This window comes from Canis lupus, chromosome 3 (genome assembly GCF_003254725.2).
Source record: "Canis lupus dingo isolate Sandy chromosome 3, ASM325472v2, whole genome shotgun sequence".
Lineage (NCBI taxonomy): Eukaryota > Metazoa > Chordata > Mammalia > Carnivora > Canidae > Canis > Canis lupus.
This window is the reverse complement of record NC_064245.1, coordinates 48,899,032-48,922,404: the sequence shown is the minus strand read 5'-3', so window position 1 is coordinate 48,922,404 and position 23,373 is coordinate 48,899,032. Positions and strand designations below refer to the sequence as shown.

General features: G+C 44.2%; 1 protein-coding gene across 6 annotated transcripts in view; it reads left to right on the top strand.

Moving 5' to 3' along the window:
* The first annotated feature begins 3,701 nt into the window (after positions 1–3,701).
* SV2B (synaptic vesicle glycoprotein 2B) overlaps positions 3,702–23,373 on the top strand; it is a 173,315-nt gene continuing 153,643 nt past the window's right edge. For 3 of the 6 annotated variants that reach the window (XM_025437582.3, XM_049108444.1, XM_025437583.3), the window contains exon 1: positions 4,327–4,551. The gene's annotated coding sequence lies outside the window, so the exon portion shown is untranslated. Of the gene's footprint in view, positions 3,820–4,031; positions 4,187–4,326; positions 4,552–5,367; positions 5,765–23,373 lie in introns of those variants that run through there. The other 3 variants (XM_035714825.2, XM_025437585.3, XM_025437584.3) reach the window with 3 other exon arrangements.

Sequence of the window (23,373 nt, the reverse complement as noted above, 5' to 3'; positions counted from 1 at the left end):
ATATATATTATATATTCACATATATATTACATTCCTTCAGATCTGAAATAATGTTAATAAGTGAATTTAGCAATGATACAAGGATACAGGATATGATGACAATATATTGAAATCAATTTACTTTGATACTAGATATAAAGTCAACATAAAAAAATTTATTCTGGTATACTAGCAACAAATAATTGGAAAATGAAGATAACGTACCAGTTACAATAGGATCAAGAGCATGAAATACTTAAAAATAGCACTAACAAAATATGTGCAAGATCTCTTCACCATAACCAATAGAATAATACTGAGAGAAAGGAAGACCTAAATAAATGGAGAGATATACATTGTAAAAGGATTAGAAGACAATGTTGTTAAGATGTCAATTTTCACCAAATTCCTCTACAGATTTAGAGCAATTCTAATCAAAATCCCATCAGGGTGTGTGTGTGTGTGTGTGTGTGTGTGTGTGTATGTGTGTGTGTACCTATGCCTGTGTATGTATGTGTAAATCAATAAATTTATTCTAAAATGCACGTGGAAAATCTAGAGACCTAAAGGGGCCAAGCCAATTTGGAAGAGGAACAAAGTTGGTGAGCAAACATTACCAGATTTCTAGACTTATAATAAAGGTAAACTAATTAAGACAGTATAATGTTGGTACAAGGATATGCACGTAGACCAATGGAATAGATTTGGGAATCTAGGAATAGATCTACTCTAGATGGTCATTTGATTTACAACACAGGTGCTATTGTAAACCAATTGGTAAAAGTGGTCTTTTCTATAATGTTTCTGGAACATCTGGATATCTACGTAGAAAAAGTAAACTTGGACTGATCACATTCTGTACATGAATAGTAGACCAAAATATGAAGGGTAAAACAAAAAGGCATGCCAGAAGGATAATAGGTGCTTGACCTTCAGGTAGATTGGATTTCTTAAACAGGATCCCCAAAATTATATGATTAATATTTTAATCTTAAAAGAAAAAACTGACAAATTGTATTTCATCAAAATTAAGAGAATAAAAATATAAGCCCCAAACTGGGAGAATATATTAAAACTACATATATCCTGTCAAGGGCTCATATTAAATAAATAGAATGCCTACAGATCAATAAGAAAAAGACAAGGAAACCAATAAATTGATCAGAAGACTTGAAATGGCACCTCACAGAAGGATATTCAAATGGCCAATAAGCCATTTGGAAAGGCCAACATCATTAGTCAACAAGGAAATGCAAATTAAGACTACACTGAAATATCACTATTCACCCACAAGAATGGTTAAAATTAAAAACACAATGCCGGGTAATGGAAAAGAAGTAGACTATCTGGAATTCTCTGGTACTACAGGTGGGTCTGTACTGGCACAACCACTTTGGGAAGCTGTAAGGTAATATCTATTAAAGCAAAGCATGTACTTACCCTATGACCTAGCAATTCTACTTCTGGTTGCACACCCAAAAGAAAAGTGCATTTGTCCATCATACACTTTGTTTGATGACAACTTATTCATAACATCCCCAAACAGGAAGCAACCCAAATGTCTGCCTTCAGGAGAAGGAATATAAATAACTTGTGTTATATTTGGGCAGCAAAGTACTATATAGCAATAATAAGGAATGTCCTACATATATATAATAATATGGATGAATCTCAGACGTTATTTTGAGTAAAAGAAGCTATACACAAGAAATACTCACTGAACGATTCCATTCATGTGTGGTTCAAGAACAGGCAATACTAACTGATGTTGAAAGAGGTGAGATGGGATGCCTGGGTAGCTCAGTAGTTGAGCATCTGCCTTTGGCTCAGGTCATGATCCCAGTGTCCTGGGATTGAGTCCCACTTCAGGCGCCCCACAGGGAGGGAGTCTGCTTCTCCCTCTGCCTGTGTCTCTGCCTCTCTCTCTGTGTCTGTCATGAATAAATAAACAAAATCTTAAAAAAAAAAGAAGAAAAGAAAGATGAGACTAGCAGTTACATCTGGGGATGAGTAGTTATTGCTTGGGAAGGCCTCCAAAGAAACTACTGGATTCTGGAACTCTTCTTTATCTTCATCTGGTTGGGGGCCACACTAATCTATATTGGGCAGATACTCTATGCCTGTGCCCTTTGCAATAGCAGCAGACAAGAGATCATGCTTTCCTATAGCTTGCAGTCTAGTGAGGAGGACAGACATTAGGCAAATAACTTTAGTAACATGTATTGGGTGCTGTGGTAGAGGACTTGGTGGTGCCTCCAGGCTCACAGAGTGGAGAGAAACTCAGTTATTCCAGGGATGCTGGGAGAGTTCTTCAAAGAACAGATGGCTCAGCTGAGAACCATTAGGCATTAGGAAAAGGAGAATGGGATGAAGAGAACATTCCAGGCAAGCTGGAACAGTGTGTGCAAAGTCCTGGAGGTGAGAGTAACACATCTACAAGCAACTGACAATTTGGTATTGTCTGAGTAGAGGAGAAAGCACGGGGTGGGGTGGGGGGAGGGCAGGGTGGCTGGCAAGTGAGTGGCCTACCCTCTGGTGACTAAATGAGATGTATTAGAAGAGTCTCCGGTTTTCTGAGACCACTGGGAAGCCGATTCGTGGTTATAGCTAGGAGAGAGTCAAGATCACGATTACATCTTAAGAAAGGGATCTAGGAGGCTGAGCAGTGGGAGCTCCTGGGGTGGTCCCGGTGAGGGACGGCGGGGGTGTGGAGTGGGGCTGGGACCCAGGAGCTGGCCAGCGGCTCACGCGGCTCACACGGGGGAACCGAAGACCTCGAGACGGTGGCTTGTGCTGGGAGGGGAAGAGAAGTCTTTCAGGACCAGCATTTCAGCACTACCAGCGAAGGAAAGCAGTCCCAGGCCCTCCAGAAGGCCAGGCACCCGGGAGGCGTTGTTCGATTCCGCCTCTGAATTTCCACTGTCATTAGGTGGCCTCTCACTTCCTCCTAGAAAGGCGCCCCGCTCCCGAAAAGAGCCTTTCACTGCAGGGCGAACTCTTCTCTGGGGGGGTGGGGGTGGGGGCGGCGCGGGGGAGGGTGTTGGAAGGAGGGAGGCAGGTGCAGGGGTTTGTTTAAGCCCCGCTGTGTCTTCCACCTTCTTCCCACTCGCCAAAGAAGCTCCTCTCAGTTCCCCGATGAGGTACAAGGACACAGCGATTTAGGTGCATCCATTATCTGAGATACTTGGGCGATGCGGTAGCAGAGGCTTCCCCTCGCCTGGCATTGGAGTCCTGTCCCCTCTGATGGGTCCTGGTTTGGAGTTGGTGACAGAGGACGCGAAGTACGCGGCGCCCCCTCGCCCCGGGCAGGCGGGAGGACACAGCCAAGAGAGATGACGGCCAGAGGCAGTCGGGCACCAAACTCGGGACTCGAGGGATGAGAAGTTTAACATCTACGGGGCTGCAAATCCAGACAGCCCGGGGCCCCGCCGGCCCCCTTCCCCGCGATCACCCCGCCTCGAATCAGAGGGGATTTAGAAGCACCGGCTGCGGCCGCGGACGCCGCTAATGCTCAGGCCGGGGAGAGGGCGGGCGAGCATCTGAGCCGCTGCACCGAGGACCCGGCGCCGCCCGCCCTCGGAGCCCGGAGCGGGGGCGCGCTGCGTGCTGCGCCTGGGCAGGCGGCGGCGTGGGCGCCGTGATGCAGGTGTGACAGCCGCCGGCTCCTGCCTCCGCCGGGATCGCCCGCGCGCCGCGGTGGCCGGAGCTGCGGGCCGGGCCGCGCGCTCCCGCACCTGCACCCGCGCCCGCACCCGCCCCCGCGCCCGCACCCGCCCCCGCGCCCGCACCTGCACCCGCGCCCGCACCTGCGCCCGCCCCGGCCGCGGATCTCCCACCCAGGTAGGCGACGCGGCGGCCAGCTCGGGAGCGTGCGGAGCGGGCCGGCCGGCGACCCCGCGCGCTCCGGGGGCCTCCCCTGCTCGCCTGCGGGGCCGGCGCCCACACGCTGCCGCCTCTGGACGCTGCGCATCGTCAACGGCTCCAAAGCCGGGGGAGAGTCTTGGAAAGCGGGTGCAGAGAAGCAAGCGCTCGCCGGCCGCCCGCGGCTGCGCGCTTCCTTGAAGGCGGCGTCCCCAAGGGCTGCTTTTAAGCCCGGTTCGAACTGTGAGCGCCGTACAGTTCTGCAACTTAGGCTCCCGACGTTTGTGAAGTCCCTTTGCATGAGCTTCCCAGCCACGGCTTTTAGTTTCAATTCCATTTCTAGGAGGTGGGTTTCGCTGCTGGCGGTTTGTTCCTAAAGAACACATGATACACATGCTTACACCTGGTGGCCCTGGGTTGGGGTTCGTGAGTGTGTGTTTCTGCGTGTGGGGGCGCCCTCCGCGGGCGTGGGGGCCGCTTCTTAGGGACACAGAGAGGGTTTGTGCAGAGATGGATTTTAGCGCAAGGAAAAGAACATGATTTGTTCTGCAGGGATGGGTGAGCAAACGCGTTTGGCCAGGGAGGAGCGAGGCACAGCCGGTTCTTCCGCAGACGGGTGTTAGACATCTCTGCTGTCGAGGGGTTCAGCAGGGCTGGGGAAACACGACCCTTGAACCGGCAATCACCAATGCAAACTAGCTCCGTTTCAAGGTAACTTAACGTCCCTTTTGGGCTTCGCTAAGAGCAGCTGAGTGGGGTGGGTGCAGGGGGATCCCTGCTTGTTTTCTTCAAGCCTGTTTGAAAGGGAAATGCGGGTGGCCTTGGGATTCAAGGAGTGGCAGGTGAGGGGTGAGAGATGTGTGTAGGGGGAAGAGGTGGGCATTGCAGCCAGCTCAGCAGTTGCTCTGCTGCACTGGACCTCTTCTATGTTTCTGTTTTCTGCCCTTTCCAGAAGAGGTGGCTCGTCTTGCTTGCTCCAGTCAATGCAGCAGATCCAGTAGAGGCTCATTCTGCATCTTTCTTGAGTCAGCAAATACTCACCGAGCACCTAGTATGTGTCAGAGGCTGGATTAGTCCTTGGGGATGCAGAGATGAGGAAAACAAAGTTTAGGTTTTCCAGAAGCTCACACCTGGTGGGGGAGAAACACCTGTAATAATCGAGTGTGATGAGCTCAATCATGCAGGTGTGAGGAAAGAGTGGCGGGAGCAAAGAGGAGGAAGGAATTCATTGTGCCAGGAGATTATTTTTAAAACGAAGCCCTCACAGATGAGGTAGGGCGTGGATTTCAGTAGAGCTTGGGTCCCTCCCTTGGTCCTTTGGTCTGTGAGTGACCCACATGACTATTCCACCCCATCAGCATCATAGCTACTGGGTGGGCAGAGCTGTACAAGTCATGACAGGGCTGGCATTTGCAGTGCATGACCAGATCCCAGTAGACACACACACAAGAGTGCACCCAATGCAGGTCAGGGTTTTTTTTTTTTTTCTCTCTCCTTTTAAAAAAATGGATTGTTTTCCTAAATTCCAGGACCAAGAAGGTTTTGAAGCAGTACTTCGCAAAGGCAAGGATTCTGGAAAATTCTGAGGGATTTTTTCAGAGCAGATGAACTTCTGCTTTCTTCCCCCTTGGGTCCCTGACCTGTCTGTACTTGTCTCAGCCCAGTTCAAAGGGAAAGCTCTGACCATGATTATGTCTAAATGGGTGGGAAGGAAACCTAAAGCCGTTACTACCAATCTACTCTCTGAGAGATGAAAATCCAAACTAATGGATGTTTTGTCTTGCACAAAACTGTAGTAGGGGATGAAATATGATAAAGCTCTTGTGTTATGCGTGTTTACTAGAGCTGCATATCACATGCATTCGGTAATCTAAACCATCATTAAGGTGTTTGAAAAGCAGGCTTGATGGACAAACAAACCTAGGTGAGTATCTTGGGCAAGTTACATAGCCTCCTGTTAGGCTTTACTTTTCTGATCTGTAACATGGAGATAACAATAGAGTTGTTATACGTATTGCATAGTAGGTGCTTACAAAATATTTGTTCATTGTTAAATGATTTTTGGACATAAACTGCTTGGCACAAAGTCGATGCTCAAGAAATTGCAGTCCTTTATTGAGTACCTACTATGTGTCAGTGACTGCTTTATGTGTGGGGAATGCAGAAATGAACTAAATGAAGCCCCTATGCTCAAGGAGCTTAGTGTGTGTGTGTGTGTGTGTGTGTGTGTGTGTGTGTGTATGCAAATGGATAACAAATAGCTAAATAACTAGATAGTGAATCAGCCAACGATACATTATAATGGAGAGAAATAAAGCAGGGTAAGAGGAATGAAGAGTGCTGCCAAAGGGTGCGGTGAGGATTGTTATTTTTTAATGCAGCCTAGTCAGGGAAGGCTTTGCTGATAGGTGACATTTGATCAGATCCCTTGGGGAAGTGAGGGAGTGAGCTAGCCAGAAGCTGAGAAGGAGCATTCTGGACAGAGAAATAGCACCTGCAAAATCCCTGAAACAAGAGAGATGTGTTCATAGGAAAATCAGAAAGGAAGCCAAGGAGGCTGTGGTTGAGTGAGAGAGGTGTAGGACTCAAGATAGGACAGGTGACATGGCAAGGTCACTGGGGTATTGCCTCTTATTATTTGTATTTGTCACTAAGTTTATGTCCTGAGCTCTTATTTTAAGAATTGGCTTAAATCCTACACTCTATGTTTAGAAGAAGGTTGGTTGGTAAACGTTAAGTTCCTGTGGTCACTCAGAGCATAAGTCAGTGTAGTAAGTGGAGGCATAAATTTTTGCATGGTGACAAATGGCACAGGGATCAGGAAGGCAGTGCAAACAGTGTACAGGTATCTTTCATCCAGATCAAGTATTTGTGATCCTTTGAACCTGAACATCATGTTTGTTTCCTCCCCGACCCCACCCTCGTAAAGAAAGAAAGCATCATCTTTAGTGAATAGTCCTGCAGATTTCTTTTTAGCTCTTTGTTGTCTCAGAGGATAATTAATAGTTTCTGTGGTTGTGGAAAGGTGTTGGAGTTAACTGGAAATATACTGACCTTTGGTGTCTCATGGAACGCATTGACCTAGTGTCATATGATGAATTTATTTGAGACTTTTATAGTTTGTATGAAGACTCTAGTTTGCTGCTCTGCCCTTTTGAGACTTTGTTCCTCTACAGATTTGAGAGCTCCATCCCATAACCATTCGTGGTGTAGTAGGGCAATCGCAGTGTGTTCTATGGACAGAAATGGGGCTGGATGCCTGAGAACCTTGTTAAAGTTTCTGTGAAATAGGATATCATGTGGCTGGGTCACTGTTAGGGAGGCTGGCAGGATTTCTCTCAAGATGCCTCAGAAGGTGACATTTATCATGGCGAATGTCTCCAACTAAGGTCTGGCTTTTAGTTTTGCTGCCCTGCAAACCCGGTCTGTCACTTCTGGGCCATATCCTAGTGACCTTGCTCACCTGCACACGACTCTACTGATTTGTAATGGTTGAGACAAACTATATGGCATGGCTACTAGGTCTTCCTGCAGACTCCCCTTCATGAAGTCTAACTCTTAAGGAGGAAGTTTCCCAAAAGCACGTACTCAGAGCAAAGCAGCTTAGATGACTACCCTAGGGATTGATCACACACATTAGGGTTGATATTGTCAATGGGACTACAGAAGAAACCTCCCTAAAAGCAACCATTTATTATTTTCTCACATGTCTATGGGTTGGCCGGGCAGTTTGCAGATCTGGGTTATGCTTGGTTGATCTCAGCTGGATTTGCTCATTTGATTTTGGTCTGCTGATAGAGGGGTGGAAGGCTGGCTGCTTTAGGATGACCTCAGCTGGGATGACTCAGCTCGGCTCCATGTGATCTCTCATTCCTCAACAGGTGAGTTGGCATGTTCATGTGGTAGTGGCAGGAGTTCGAGAGACAGTGGAAACCTGCATAGCCTAAACTTACAGCTGGCACACTATCATTTCATCCTTGTCTATTGGCAGGGTATCACAAGGCTAGTGTAGAGTGAGGGAGCAGGGAATAAACTCCACTTCTTGATGAGAGGAGCTACTTAGTCGCATTGCAGAGTATGGATACAGGGAAGGGAAGAATTAGGAGTATTTTTGTGATCAATCTACTATGGGGACCTTAATAATTAAAGTCCTCTGGCTAAGTCTCCTTTTCTTCTGAACTCTGTTTAAATGGGAAATGCCTGCAACTGGCCGTTTTTCTTTTCTTCTCTGTTTCCATGGCTAATCAACTTTGGACATATATACCTTTAGATAGTCATTTATTCAGCAGATGTTCGTTGAGTGTTCTCTGTATGTCAGGCATGTTATAGGTAGGGGACACAGCAATAAAAATACAACATCTATCCTCGTGAAACATTTATTCTAGTTGGGGGAGATAAATAATATGAAAGTAAATAAGTTAATGTGTAATGTTAGAACATCAAGCGGGGAAGGGAGAGTGGGGAGTTCCTGGTTGAGTGGGGGGTTGAGTAGATGGTGGGCATTTTATAGCAAGTGGGCAGGGTGACATGAAAGAACTGAAAGAGTGAGCCAGATTGATATCTGAGGAAAGATTTTTTTAGGCAGAGGAAGCAACAAGTGTGAAGGCCTGAGGCAACAGAGTACTAGTATGTTCTGGAAACATCAAGGAAACTTAGGAAGAAGGAACTGAGAGAGGGTGAACATGGTAGAAGTTGAGATCTGATAAATAGCAGGGAGCTAAGCAGTACATAGTCTTGTAGGGCCTTGTATGGACTTTGACTTTTGCTCTGAGCAGGATGGGAAGCCATTGGAGAATTTTGAGCACTGGTTGCCATGATCTGATTTATGTTTTACAATGATCACTTGAGATTTAGACCTTATAAATGACGCTAGGGGGTCAAGAATGAAAACAGGGAGAGCAGCCAGGAGGCTACTATAGTTCTTCAGGCAAGAGGTGGTTTGGACTAGAGTAGAGAGTGATGATGGTGAGAAGTGATCAAATTTTGGATATATTTGATAGTGGAGAAGACCACATTTGCTGATTGGTAGATTTACGGTATGAGAGAAAGAAAGGAGCCAAGGATGACTCCACATATTCTGACTTGAGCAACTGGAAGAAGTAGCCCTTTACTAAGATGGAGAAGGAACAGTCATGGGGTTCAATGGATGTCCAATGGGAGATGTTAAGTAGATAGCTATATATGTGAGTCTAGAGTTGAAGGAAGGGGTTTGAGCAAGAGACACAAATTTGGGTGTCATGAATACGTTATTTATTTGTCCTTCAGAAAACCAATTATTGCTGTATCACCAGTGCCCAGAATGATGCCTAGCATATAGTATGTGCTCAATGAATATTTTTTGAATGAATGAGTGAATGAATCAATGGAACAGTTTATTCACTGGAGGTGACTGCATGTTGTTGCTTCAGTGGATCTTGAAGTGTAACTCTCTGAAGTTATTCCCTTTCTTTCCAAGGTCTTGTGGGAGCCTTATTGTGGATCTCATGGGCTAAAAACAGACTTTAGATACAAAGGCTTCAATTGCTTATATCTTACAGAAAGCAATATGTGGTGACAGTAAGAAAGAGAAATAAGTGGAAGCCAAAAAATAGCTCATACTTTCAAAAAAAGGAGACAAGATCTTCCAGAGAGAGGTGGCTGAAATTCAGGGGTGTGATGTTCTTTGGTTATTATTGTACTGCTCTCAATTTAAGATTAAGCAGGAGCAGGGAAGAATCTTGAAAAAGGGAGAGATTTATTTAAATCAATTTTATGCCAAGTGAGAGAGAGTCACCAGCTCGCTTGAAAAATCCCACATCTACAGCATCTTGCATAATGTGTTCCTGTTTATAAAAGGAGAGAAGTAGGCAATGGTTTTATTGCAAAGGGGGAAGGTTAGACTGACTTCAGTCTCAAATTCTGGGTGCTATCCATTTCTTTCCCATGGTGTGGCTAGATATGTGTGAGGGCGAGTTTTGTTTGCAATGATACTGAGAAGGAGGGAATGAAAAAAGTAGGTACTACCATTGGAAGTGGTTTCCTCTGTGTGTGTGTTTGTGTGTGTTTGAGAGAGAGGGGGAGAGAGAGAGTGTGTCAATAGTAGGGAGGAAAAACAATTGAAGCCCAAAAGGAAGTAAGAGAAAGATAGCAACGCGGCCTTCATTTTTTTGTGTGCTTGTAATAAGCCTGACCACATGGGGCATAGGATGGAGCAGTGGGGTTTGGAATCAGACAACCTGGTTTTAGCTCAATTGTCATTACTTTCTTTTTTTAAAGATTTTTTCTTTATTTTTGCGTGCACAGATGCATGCAAGAGAGACAAGGAGAAAGAGAGAAATGAGCAAAGGGAGGGACAGAGGAAGAGAGAGAGGGCAGAGGCAGAAGCAGACTCCTTGCTGAGTAGGGCTCGATCCAAGGATCCTGAAATCATGTGGGTCATCTATCAGTGGTAGATGCTTAACTGACTGAGGCACAGGCACCCAAACCTCATTACTTTCTAACTGTGTGAACTTGAGCTAGTTATTTAATTTCTCTGAGCCTTGGCTTCCTCATTTGTAAGATGATGATGATGATGACCATGATGGTGATATTAATGATGGTAGTGATGGTGATGATGGTGACAATAGTGGTGATGATGATAGTAATAACATCTAAGTACTCTGCAGTTCCTTTCATGCTCCTGGACTTGGAAATACGTTGGTCAAATGTTAATTAAGTGATCACCATATCTTTAAGTCCCTGTATTAAGAGAAAATTGAGAACCTGTCATTTAATGTTACCAGTGCTATTGAGAGGATTATTTGCATTGGGTTCATGCTATTCAAAATAAGGTAAGTGACTAATAATCAGCCTTATGGGCTGGAGATTTCCAAATGCCTCAGAAGGAAGCCAACCTTCTATTCTCTGCAGTAAACCAACCCCACTAGCTCAGCTCAATAATATCCTATAGTTTGTTGGAATTCCAGGATGAAAATTTGAGTCCCTTGGATTATGTAGATGCAGAAACTGTCCTCCCAGATGCCTCCAGGCATTGTTCCTATGAAATCTACCCCATGGTGTCTTCTACTGGAAAAATCTACTGTTATCTCTGTGCCAGGGACATAGTGAGCATGCCCTAGATATAGATTAGATACCTGAATGAGTAAATACTGTTGTGGTTGTTCTCTTGGCTGAACTTCTTCCTGTTGATTCTTCACTTGCCTGGGCAAGAAATGACAGCGTAAGTGACAGTGATGAGCTAAGTCTTCAGCACCTAATAGGTACTCAGCAGCTAATGGTGTCTCTTTCCCCAACCTCTGTGCCTTTGCTGCCATTCCAACCTCTTCTAGATCAAGTATCCTACACTCAACTTTCCCTTGGAACTCTCGGATCCATCAGCAGCAAAGGCCAAATCTCCTTTGCTGTCCTGATTATTTATGACAGCTCACCCAACAGTGTTGCCTGTCCTAGCAATGAAGATCCACATCATGATTCCCACCACACAGAAGGAGGTCCTATCAGATCTTCCTGTTTTTCTATAGAAACTCCTGCTCACCCAATTTCTGTTCTCTTTTCAGAGCTTGCTTCTGCCTTGGGTGGCAGGGGAGAGAGTAACATTAACTTTTTTTCTCCAAAAGGCGTTTGAAAATTCTCCTTTCACTGGTGACTGCAGAACTCCTCAGAAATAGAAATGAACTGCACCACTTTTAGAAGTTAGATCATATAGGCCGCGTCCTTTCTCCCACTTCCATCTTACAGATGGAAAATGTGAGGCCCAGCAAAAAAGAATTCACAGAGAAAAGTACCCTTGGAGACATGGAGGAACTACCTCATTTCCTTCTTGTCCAGTTCTGCAACGATGCAAGAGGAGGCACTTTTGCTAGACCTCTGGAGCCTTTTCGAATCACAGATGCCTGAATCCGGAAGCTGGCTATTTAAGCTGGGGGCTCGGTGTCCTTCTCTGTTTCCATGCCGACTGCAGATGACACATGTATTGGCAGGAGTTGTGGGCATCTAACATCTAAGCAGAGAAGGGTATAGGTTTTCAAGGTCTTCCCATGAGAGGAACCTGCAGATGAATCCCTGTCCATGGATAAACATGCCCTCATTCCTCCCAAGGATGCAGGTTTTGTTTTAGTGGCTATTTAACAGACATCTTCCTTTTTGGGTCCAGAGCAAGTCCAAAGCAGTGGAAGGACTTTCTTGAACTACAGGGTCTTAGCATTTCCAAGCCAAAGAGATCTCAGAACACAGGAATCTCAACTCCTTGAGTTGCATTCACTGCTTATTATAGGGAGAGGAGTGGAAGTCCTCCTCCTGTGCAAAGCGGGAAGCTGAGTCTAGAGAAGAAAATGACTTATCTAAGGTCCTGCAGTAAGTTAATGAAGGCAAGAGGATCAGAGCCCAGTCAGGCTTGCAGCAACATAAGTTCGCCTGAGGGTAGGGACCTGGAGAGAACAAAAAAATAGGTTCTGGTTCCCTTCATTATTATGCTTAGAAATCCTCCCAAACAGCACAGCTAGTTTTCCCAGGCAGGTGGGTCCCTGGTTAGCCCCCTCAATGGTTTCCTCTGAAAAGTTCCCTGGGATTTCCCCTTCCGGCCTCCAAAGCCCAGGCCCAGGGCTGCTCTTTCTCGGCCTGTGGCCCCTGCTCTCTTGCCATGCCCAGGATCTGACCATGGCCTTGGATCTGATCTGGGGTGCAGCAGATGACAATAGAGAGAGGGGTAGAACTCAGCTGGCACGTGGGTGGCTTTGAGGGAGAGGAAATGGCCTTGTTGGGGGGTGGCTTGCTTCAGGCAGAGTGCTGGTCCCAGGGATGAGGCTGGAAAGCTCATGGCAAAGGCAGGAGCTCCTGATCTTGGAGGCTGAAGGGACTTAGTTCCACTCTTACCCCTATGATGAGTGATGAACACACCCCACTCATGCTTGCTTGAATGTCTATGGGTTAAATGCAACCACTTGAATTTTTTTAAAGCAAAGCATAAAAATTAATCTTTAAGGAAAGGGAAGCTATAGGATTACTGTAAAAGCAGTAGCTTAAAAATTAAAGTGATAGAATATGAGTTACAGGAGAATTGTCATAAGCAATATGGAAGCAGGATGTGGTGCTGAGCCAAGTCCTTTTCTTTTGCATGATGCTGGCCAATCTAATGGGTGCCCCCATTAGATGCTATGTCTCTTAGAGGTTCCTCTAGCTGTCTGATCATGTGAAAATAAGAATGATTATTCTGCATTGAATTTTCACAATTTCTATGAAGTAGGGATGTATTGCATTTTATGGTGGAGTAAACTGAGGTTCAGAGAAGTTAAATGACTTGCCCAAAGTTTAGTATCCACTAAAGGTCAGAGTGGATTCAAATGCAAAGCTGCCTCATGGTCTAGAACATCTTCTTTGGCCTGTGCTGTGGTCCCTCCTCACCACATCCATGAAGGCATGTTAGGTGGGGCTCTGGGCCTCAACCCACTACCCAGACTTAGCTTCTTCCACTCTGATACCATAACTCACTGTCTTATAAAGGGACTTTGCTAATACCTGATAGTACCACATGGGCTTAACCCAGGCACTGAATCCAACCTGCTTCCCAGCCTGTGGAGCTGGTTTCCTACATTCATATGTCCATCTGCCCTCCTGCAGGCTTGTTCTCAGGGTCATCACTTACCTGTAGGTGGAGATGTTTAACTTTGGAAAGGGTCAAACTTCAAGTGTCCTTGATGGTTAATGGGCCCTAACTCAGTGCTCTGTGGCTCATAACTGAGTTTCTTCTATTACTTTAAAACCAATGTCCTGTATTCCCTAAGGATGAGGTGAGAGAAATCTGCTTGTTTTCCTCTGCATAATCAGATTTCATTTATTCTGGATACTAACATTGGGTGTGGACCCATACCCAGATCATGTTCTTCTGTAGATGTCTATCCAGCTACTGCCATGTTTTAGGCTTCATTGCTTACATTTTTCTCTTATTGAAAGAGTATCTGTTTTCTCAGTCTAGAACTTTTCATCCTCTGGAAGTGGGGTCTTTGAGATTTGTCCCAGGTGTATCATGTGCCCCAAAACAAGCTCCAGGGCCCTGCCACTCAAAGTATGGGCCCTGAACCAGTAGCAGCAGCATCACTTGGGAGCTTGTTAGAAATATAGTATTTTAGGCTCCACCCCAGACCTGCTGAAACAGAATCTGCATTTTACTGAGATCTCCAAGTGATTTGTCTGCACAGCTCACAATATCTCCATACCACTTTTTCCTGCTTCAAAGCTCACATGGTCGTATACTCTTGGCCCTACACCTCTGTCTCATCAGGGAAGCAGTACCATGACTTGAATAGGGCCTGAGTTTCCTCTGTTGGCTTGGTCCTACAAGGGCTGCAGTTCCTGGGCTATGCCATTGGGGAGTTCATTGATTAATACCTTGAGCCCAAAGTGAGAAGGTGATATCACAGAGGTATATACTGAATGAATGTTTGTGGAAGCACAAACTCTAAGCAGTTGCTGTTGCTATGTGAGGAAAGAATACTGGGGGCCAGGAAAGCTATTGGAGTGGGTGAAGGGATATTGCTTCATTGGACCCTGAAGGATGGGTAAGAGTTTTCCAGATGGTGGTGGAGGGATGAGGGGGGGGGGAAGAAGGGGATTCCTGCAAAGATAGTTTGCAGAATGACGTACAGACACGCAAGTGCTTGGTTGATTTGGGAATAATAGGAAGTAATAGGCATGTGTGGCTAGAGCATGGAGTGTGAAGTGGTTTGGGTCAGGGGGTAGAAGACGGGGAGAGAGGGATGGGGAAGGGAAGTTTGCTGGGAAGTGTTGTGGACACCCACTGGAATCTCTTGGGTGGGGGGCTGTCTAAAGATTATCAGGTGTGCCAAGGAGGAAAAAGCTCAGGAACGACTGAGATACATAGAGGAGCTTATTGTCTTGGCTCCTCAAAATGGTCTTCTGAGTAATGAGATAACTGCTCAACTGTTCTATGCTGCGGACACAAGGCTTGGCTCTGTGTGAACTGAGTGGATCAGAAGTCCGATATGGGCTCTATCACAGACATCCATCCAATTAGAGAAATAGCAGCCTTGGAAACTGTGATTGATGTCTTGGAGATGCTTTAAGGTACAGAAAGACCCAAGAGAGTATGGATAGTATTTAAGAAATATAGAAAAGCCCTTAGACCACAGTTGTGCAGAACAAAAGGAGTAGAATTTTCAGTTTCCCGCATTTGAAAAAGCTTGAGTTACTATTTCTGAGACAGTTGCCTGATTACATGATTCCAACCCATAACTCCTCCAAGAGTTACTAGTTAGAGGTTTCCCCTCTTTCACCTTCTTGTCACCATTTTAAGTATATTAAACCACATTACTGATAATCTAGAAAACTGGGAAAAGAAGAGGGAAACCCACCTGTAATCCCATCAGCTATGTAGGAATTTTGAGTTATTTTCTTTATTTAGAAATAACTGTTAATTATGCAGTTTTTGGAACCCTGTGGCAGAGACTGGAAAGCTCTTCATCAAACACACCTGGTTCCTTGTCTTCCGGGGCACACAAACCACATCTCCCAGCTTCCTTTGCAAGTGGGTGTGGCCAAGTGACAGATCCCTGGTCTGTAAACTTCCACAAGCTCTTCCAGGCCCTTTCCCCATCCTGCCTGGGGCTGTCTCATGTGCAAGAAATAAACTCTGCCTATATTAAAACACCAACAGACATCATAGAGTTCATTTGTTACAGTGGTTCGCCTACCTTCACCAATACAGACCCTGGAATTGCAATTTACTGTTTTTTTTCCAGAAGCTTATGGAAACATTGTGAAAGATCAAGAAGAGAGTTTCTTGACAACATGAAGATTAAAAAGCTGCCCCCTGGGGATCCCTGGGTGGCACAGCGGTTTAGCACCTGCCTTTGGCCCAGGGCGCGATCCTGGAGACCCAGGATCGAATCCCACGTCGGGCTCCCGGTGCATGGAGCCTGCTTCTCCCTCTGCCTATGTCTCTGCCTCTCTCTCTCTCTCTCTGTGTGTGTGACTATCATAAATAAATAAAAATTTAAAAAAAATACTTAAAAAAAAAAAGCTGCCCCCTGGGTTGACTATTGGGTGACCTGTTTTTGAAGAGCTCCTTCAGTATAGGGAATGGTATGGGTTAAACATCAGTGTTCCCTCTGGTGACTATTCCAGGAACATATATACTCTGAAAAGTCTAAAGTTCCATATTTTCCCTTTCCTTCTCTCATTGTTTCTGACTTGTGCAAAATGATGGGGCTATCTTGTAGAATTCATTTTTAAAAAGATTTAATTTGGGGTGCCTGAGTGGCTCAGTCAGTTAAGTGTCTGCCTTTTGCTCAGGTCATGACCCTCTTTTGCTCAGGTCCTGGGATTGAGCCCCAGGTCAGGTTCTCTGCTCAGCAGGTAGTCTGGTTCTCCCTCCTCCTCTGCCGGCTACTCCACCTGCTTGTGCGCTCTCTCTGTGTCAAATAAATAAATAAAATCTTTTAAAAATTAAAAAATAAAAGATTAAAAAAATAATAAAATAAAAAATAAAAGATTTTATTTTTATAGAGCAGTTCTAGGTTCACAGCAGAGGTGAGAGGAAGTTACAGAGAGTTTCCATGGGTACCTGCCCCTACACATGCAGAGCCTCCACTGTTGGCAGCCTCCCCCACCAGAGTGGTGCCCGTGTTACCACTGATGAGCCTATACTGACACATCATAATCCCCTGCAGGCCATAGTGTACCTTAAAATTCAGTTTTGGTGTGGTACATTCTATGCCCCATATAATTTTTTTAAAAGATTTTTTGAAAGGGAAGTGCCCTGGATTACAGAACCAAGAAAGGTTCTTGGTTCTTGAAGAATATGGGGAAGGTGTAGCATCTTGACCTTGGGGTGCTGGAGGGTTAATCTATCAGTTTACCAAAAGGGTTAGAAAACAAGAATTTGCAAAAGAAGGTGGGAGTGCTTCCCATTTCTGTTGTGTGTGCTTGGGATTGCTCTATATTTGGATGATGACTGTCTCGTTTGAGGGTTAATCCTCTTTGTCTGAGTCATCCAGCCGGGGGATTAACTGCTTTAAACTCCAAGCCTCACTGGCCCTGACAATGTGAGCTTTATGTTGCCAAGAACCAGGGCTTCCAGGGGTCAATTTCTGTTGACCCAGCACACAAGGCTCCTTTGTGGTTATTTATTCCAACCCCTTAGTGCTATAGAGGGAGATACCGAGGCCCCGCAGGGGAAGTAACTGATTATTTCCTGTAGCGGATCTGTGACCAGAACCGTTTCCAGTCTGGAGATCTCCTTGGTTCTGTGCTCGTTTCTGATGAAGGGTTCAGGAAAACTAGCTTAGCTGAGAGAGTCAAATAGTGGATCCGTGGGAGAGCCCCAGTGCTGATGGAAATTCGGTATTTTTCTGGAGAAGTCTCCAATCTGTCTGTGAAAAGTCCAGCCTGCTACCTTGCTAACAGGTGGGCTACTTAGAAATCTCCATGGGACTGAGTCCCCCCCAACCACTTTCTGGCTTTGCGTACTGGGCTCAAGATTCCAATTCTGAGATGAAGGACATCTGGCTGGCCCATACCCCAGGGTACCCTTGCTATAAATCGCACATGGAGTGAGGGAAGGGAGGGTTCTCAGAGGAAAACTGAGGACTGTCACAAAAGCAGACCTGGTTGCTGGCCAGGCAGTCCCCACAGTCCCCACAGATGGCCACCATACACCCTCTTGCTGACATAAGGATTCCTAAATATTAGCTTTGTGGGTGAGTGTCAAAGACTTTGAGAATCTGGCTATGTTTCCATCTTTCCTTCCTCTTCAGAGGGCTTCCGGTTTTCATAACCATGTCCTTGCTTGCCATAATCTTGCATGTTAAGAATTAAAATGTGCAAAATTCAAAGATGGATTCCCCTTCCCCCTTAAATCCTTTTTACATTGATTTATTCAGTGAGCATTTATTGGCTGCCTGCTGAGCTGGGCACTGGGATTAGTGGTAGGCAAGGAAGACATAAGCCATGCCCTCTGAATGGCTATTTTGTCCGTAATTTGAAGACCTGTAGGCACCACTGCTGCTTGCCAGGGATACTAAGTTCAGTTAAAGAAAGTGCATTGTTGAATCACATCGATGACATTATTCTGCCAAAGAATGTGACTCTGCATTCTTTGTGTGCATAGAAATTATTGGAAGACAATGAGTAAAAACATCCATCTTGGGATCAAACTGCCTGCTCCCTGAGGCTAGGAGAGAGTGGGTGGCCTGTGTTTGGGCTGCTTCTGTTTGCAGGGTGAATGGGAAGTGCCACCAGGGCTGCTTTGTTGTTGGGTGGTGTTTGAACACCGGACAGCGTATTGCTTTGCTCTTATCAGGTTATTTGTACAATCCCAGCAGCTGGCAGTTGTGTAATAATTTTCAAAAGAAAAATCCTGAAGATGTTTGCTTAGAGAGAGAACAAAAATAGGCAGAGAATGAGGTGTGCTCCACAACCCCTGCAGAACATGGGGTAGCTGTGCTTCACAAAGGCGGGATTGTTCCTTGGTTAGAATTCCCTATGGGACTTCCCTTCCTCAAAGTTCAGCAAAGGGTCATGCATTCTGGAAGGGAAGCCTGTCTCCGTTCTCTTTGCATGCACTGACAGAGTTATAAAAACTGCCCTGGCCCCCAGGGATCTGGTCGGACCTGCACTGATGGCTGATAGGGAGCTCACAAGCAGCCACTGTGGCTTTGAGCCCAAGGTTGGCAACCAGAGTACAGACTTGGAAGTGCACAGAGCTTACACTTTTCTCTCTTTCTGTTTTATGTTCCATGGCAGTTAGGCTCTGGAGTCAGATTACTGCATTTGAATCTTATCTCCTTTACTTACGAATTGTGCTTCAGTCCTCTGTGCCTTACTTTCCTTAGCTGTAAAACAAGAGAAATATTCATAGTGCTCTATCTCATACAGTTCTTAAGAGAAAGAAATTAAATGAGATAATACAGTGTTCAGCACAATGTTGGCTATATCACAAGCATATTAGTCAGCTATTCCTGCTGACTAATGATAATGCTTCATAACAGGCAGCCCCAGATAGCTCAGTGACTCATACAACAAACCTTATTTATCTTATTCATGAGTTGGCTTATCAACTGGGATGGCTCGCCTTCATGCTGCAGGTCAGATTCAATCCACCTCTCAGGAGGCTACTAGCGTCTACTAGGGACATGTTCTTCTCATGGCAAATGATAAAAGGATATGAAGGATGCCAAACTGTACAGGCACATTTAAAGCCTCTGTGCTCATCATGTTTGCTAACATTTCATAGGCCAAAGCAAATCACATGGCTAAGCCCAACAATCAGTGAGGTGGGAAATATACTCCTTCTCTCACAGTGGAAAATACTGCAGTGTTACATGGCTAAGAATGCAGATTATGATTACATGAGGGAGGAGAATTGGGAATAATGATTTGATATACCAAAGTAAGTTAGCTCAGTAGCAGGTTGTTGAGTGAGATTTTTCTATCATTTCCAAATGGGCACACAGAATAGAATCTGAAAATAAGAAGTCTTAGGCACTCTACTTTTTAAAGTGAGCCACAGGGGTGCCTGGCTGGCTCAGTCAATGGAGCATATGACTCTTGATCTTGGAATTGTGAGTTTTCAGCCCCACATTGGGTATAGAGATTAAATAAATAAGTATGTAAATCTTTTTAAAAAATAAAGTGAGGCATGGATAGCTGGGGTCCCTCATGACATTCTAGGAGGTATCAAAACTGGCCTTGGAGCCCTCAACTATAAGTCCAGGGTCTATATAAATATAGAGATGGAAACAGAAGGTAGAATCTTTGGAATCATAGGGATAGAAAGTTCTTGCTTGAAAGTGACTTTTAGGGGCCCCTAGGTAGCACAGTCCAGTTAAATGTCTGACTCTTGGCTTTGGCTCGGGTCTTATCGCAGGGTCGTGGGATCCAGCTCCACATCAGGCTCCATGCTCAGTGCAGAGTCTGCTTGGGGTTCTTTCCTTTTCCCTTTCCCTCTATTGGTGCCACTTCACTCTCATTCTCCCTCTCTCTAAGATAAATAAATAAGTCTTAAAAAAAAAAAAAAAGAAAGTGAGACTTTTCACTCTCCACAAAGTCAAGTGAAGGGAGTTTGAGAAACTCCCTTGTGGAGATGAGATTTTGCCAGGAGGGGAGACAAGGCAACCTGCACCCTGGCTGAGTGTTTGCTGACCAGTTAACCAGCCACATTCCAACCCCCTAGGGTATTAATGGACTGGAACAGGCTGTACAAAAGACTTCTTTTGAGGGCTTGATGTGCCAGCTGGTGCCTACTTCTAGCCTGGAAATGTTGGCAAACAGGAGGCTTCATGGAGTAGCCTATGCTAGCAGGAAAAGGTGGATGGTAGCATAGTGCCAAGGGAAGAAAGAACACTTTTCCAGTACATTCATTAGGGGCTCAGGAAGGTGCAGAAGGCTCTATGGGAGGGAGCATATAAATTCAGAAGAGAAGCAGAAGCCCCAGAGCTGTCCAAGCAGCAGCTGAATTATGATGCTGAATCCTGCACCAAAGAGAAATCTCCCTGAAGAAGTGGCCAGATACAAGGACAACTGGTGGCTTTGAGGTGGGACTTGGCTGCCCCTCTCTGAGGCTCCACAGTGCTGACAGAGACTGAAGTGAGGCTGAACACTTTGCCCGAAGAAAACTGCACACACAGGAGCCACTGCATCAGAAGAGCCAGTGCAAACCAGGGTAATGCCAGGGAGAAAGAGTTCCTATAATCGTCATCATCATCTTCATCATCATCGACACCATTGTTGCTGCTTTTATGCTTCACTCACATTCTAGTTTGAATGAACAAAATTAGTTTGCTTCCTTTCTCCACTTCTGACTCCTCTTTAGAGCTCCTTCAGTTCAGTTTGGAGCTTTACAAATTTTATGCATTGTCTAATGAGCTCTCTCTGCATGGCAGCCAGGTCTGGGGGTGTGGGCACTCTGGCTGATCCGCTTGGGGTTCCTGGCTTTTACTCCTAATCTCTAGCTTCTGTCTGGCCGGCAGCAGATGGAATTCTCTGCAGGAGGCTCTACCAAGTTGCTTCACTTTTGAGAATTAAGTAGGGTCCAAAATACATTTAAAAAATCCTGGTAGGGAACCTGTCTTTGCAAGGAGTAAAAGGTTGGCATTTCTGAGGGAACAAGCTTTTCTCAACAGTAAGAGCTATTTTTTAAAGATAAATCTTCTCCTAGTTTGATCGTCTTTTAGCTTTCAGGGGGAGATTAGTGGCTAAAGTGGATGAGGAAAGGTAAGCTGTGTCGAAGGTTGTCATTTGAGATGCAAGTACAAAGCTATGATTAGCAATTCATTTGTTCTCATGCTTAGATTTGGGCTGCTTACTGATCAGCCTGAATTCAGCAAGTGACAAATCCCACTTCTGGCTCTGGTCGTAAACTAATGTAATATATGAAGTGAAGCTTGTTTCAAGCCTTGTGTTTGCAAGGAAAGTTGAGATTACCCAAATCTACTGGTGAAATTAGTGAGTATTCAACTTTGCCAACCAGGTAGTCCTTATTCCATTATACTTACTATTTTTTTTTCTGATTAGAAAAGTGGTACTTGTTATTGAATAAGATTTAGAAAATAGTAAGACTTACACACCGTGAAGCTCTTTATTTGTGCTGCTAGTCGGCTAGCTGCAAAGTTTGTTCTAATTTATCCTACAACCAACAATGTATGAGTGCCTCCCCAATGCATCCTTGCTTGAAGTATTATTTTTAAGAGAAAAATCAAACACTGTCAATTTGTTAATTGAGAAGATATCTTATTTTATTTTTCATTTATTTGATTGCAGATGTGATTCAGCACTTTTACTGACTAAGCACTGTCTTTCCATGCCCTATGCCATTTCAGACTGAGTATGGTGTTTTCTGTATCTGTCAGTAAGAGCTCTGTGTATATTGAGGATATTAAGTCAGTGACTTACAATTTATGTAAATGTTTCCTTGGTCTATTTGCCTTTTACTTTGTATTTATGTGGTCTTTTTTTGCCATGTAGAATCTAGTTTTCTAGACTAATATTACCAGTATTTTCAGTTAAGATCTCTTTCATTTCATGCTTAGTCTTTCCCCCCACAACTTAGAAAAGTATTCATCTGTAAATCTTAACTGTTTTTATTATTTTGATTTTAAATGTGATACAGTATTAATTGTTTGGACTTTATTATGACTTATGGTGTGAGGTAGGGATCTATCCTTATTTAGTCTACTTCCTGTTGTTAATTAGTTTTTTCATATGTACTTAATGAATATTCTTCCTCTCCTCAGTGAATTGAAAAGCTACCATATATATTGTTCCATTGGATCTCTCTGCCTTTTGTTTTTTTTTCTCTGCCTCTTGTGCTCAAACTAATGTAATTATTTTAGCTTTATGTTATGTTTTAATATCTAGCAGTACAAGTCCCTCTTCATTCTTTTAAAATGTTTCTTGCTATTTTCACCCATTTATTGTTCCAAATTAATTGCTGAATCATGTTGTCAAGTTAAAAAAAACCCTGTTGGAATTTGGGTAGAAATTACAATTTAATTTCATTACAGCTTACATTTATATTTATGTAGTTACATTACAAACTAATTCGGTGAGAATTGGTGGTACAGAACATGATAAGTTTCTTTATTTACAATGTTTATTTTCAGTCTCCTTATAAAGCTTTGCATTTTAAAACCATCATGATAAGATAATAGAAACTGACCCTTTTGAGAATTTAATACGTTCCAGGCTTTGGGTTCTTTAAATTCAGTATCTCATTTAATCCTTCCAACTTACCCAAGATGATTCAGGTGGCAGATGGTGGAGCCATGGCACCCACTCAGAGCTTTCTGATTCTGAAGCTTGAGCTGTTAACCTCTACAATAGAATCCTTTCCTTAAGATTTCTGCAAATTGAAGTGGCAGAGAACTAGTCAGTGAACATTTTAATTTTTGTTTTGTCACTTTAGGCAAGTTTTCACCTAGTGCTATGTACATCAGAATCAGCTTAAGAATTTATTAAAAAAAAAAAAAAACTTCCTAAATGTCGTGTCTCAGGAAATTTGAGTTCGGAAAGCTCAAAACTAGAGATGGGGCTGGGAAATTGACTTTTTAAAATAAAGTGACCCCCATGTGCAGCCAAAGGTTATGACCCAGTGATAAAGTACATCTTCCTATAATTATTTATTTTGGTTTCTACCATTTTTATTTTCCTTCTGGAGTCATCCATAATTCTTGGGTAGAATTTTGTTTCTTTGTCTTTCATGCCTATTATATTCCCTCATAATTTGTACCTTTTTATATTTGTTCTTTTCCTTCTGAAGATGGACTCCACAACCAGGCAAATCAAACAGGGCACTCCCTAGCTGGAAAGGAAGAGGAAGGAGTTGGTGTAGAAATAGTAGCAAATGAGATCAGAACATCCTGTCTCTTGAACTAGGTGGGTCCTCATTCTAATCAGGGAATTTGTTCCTCTTTGTTACTCCCTTACCTTCTACACCCACCTCAAGAAAGTGTCTATTTATATCAATAATGTATTTTTGAAATGATTTGTTTACCTGTTTTAGAGAGAGATAGTGACCACAATCAGGAGGGGGAGAGGGAGAGA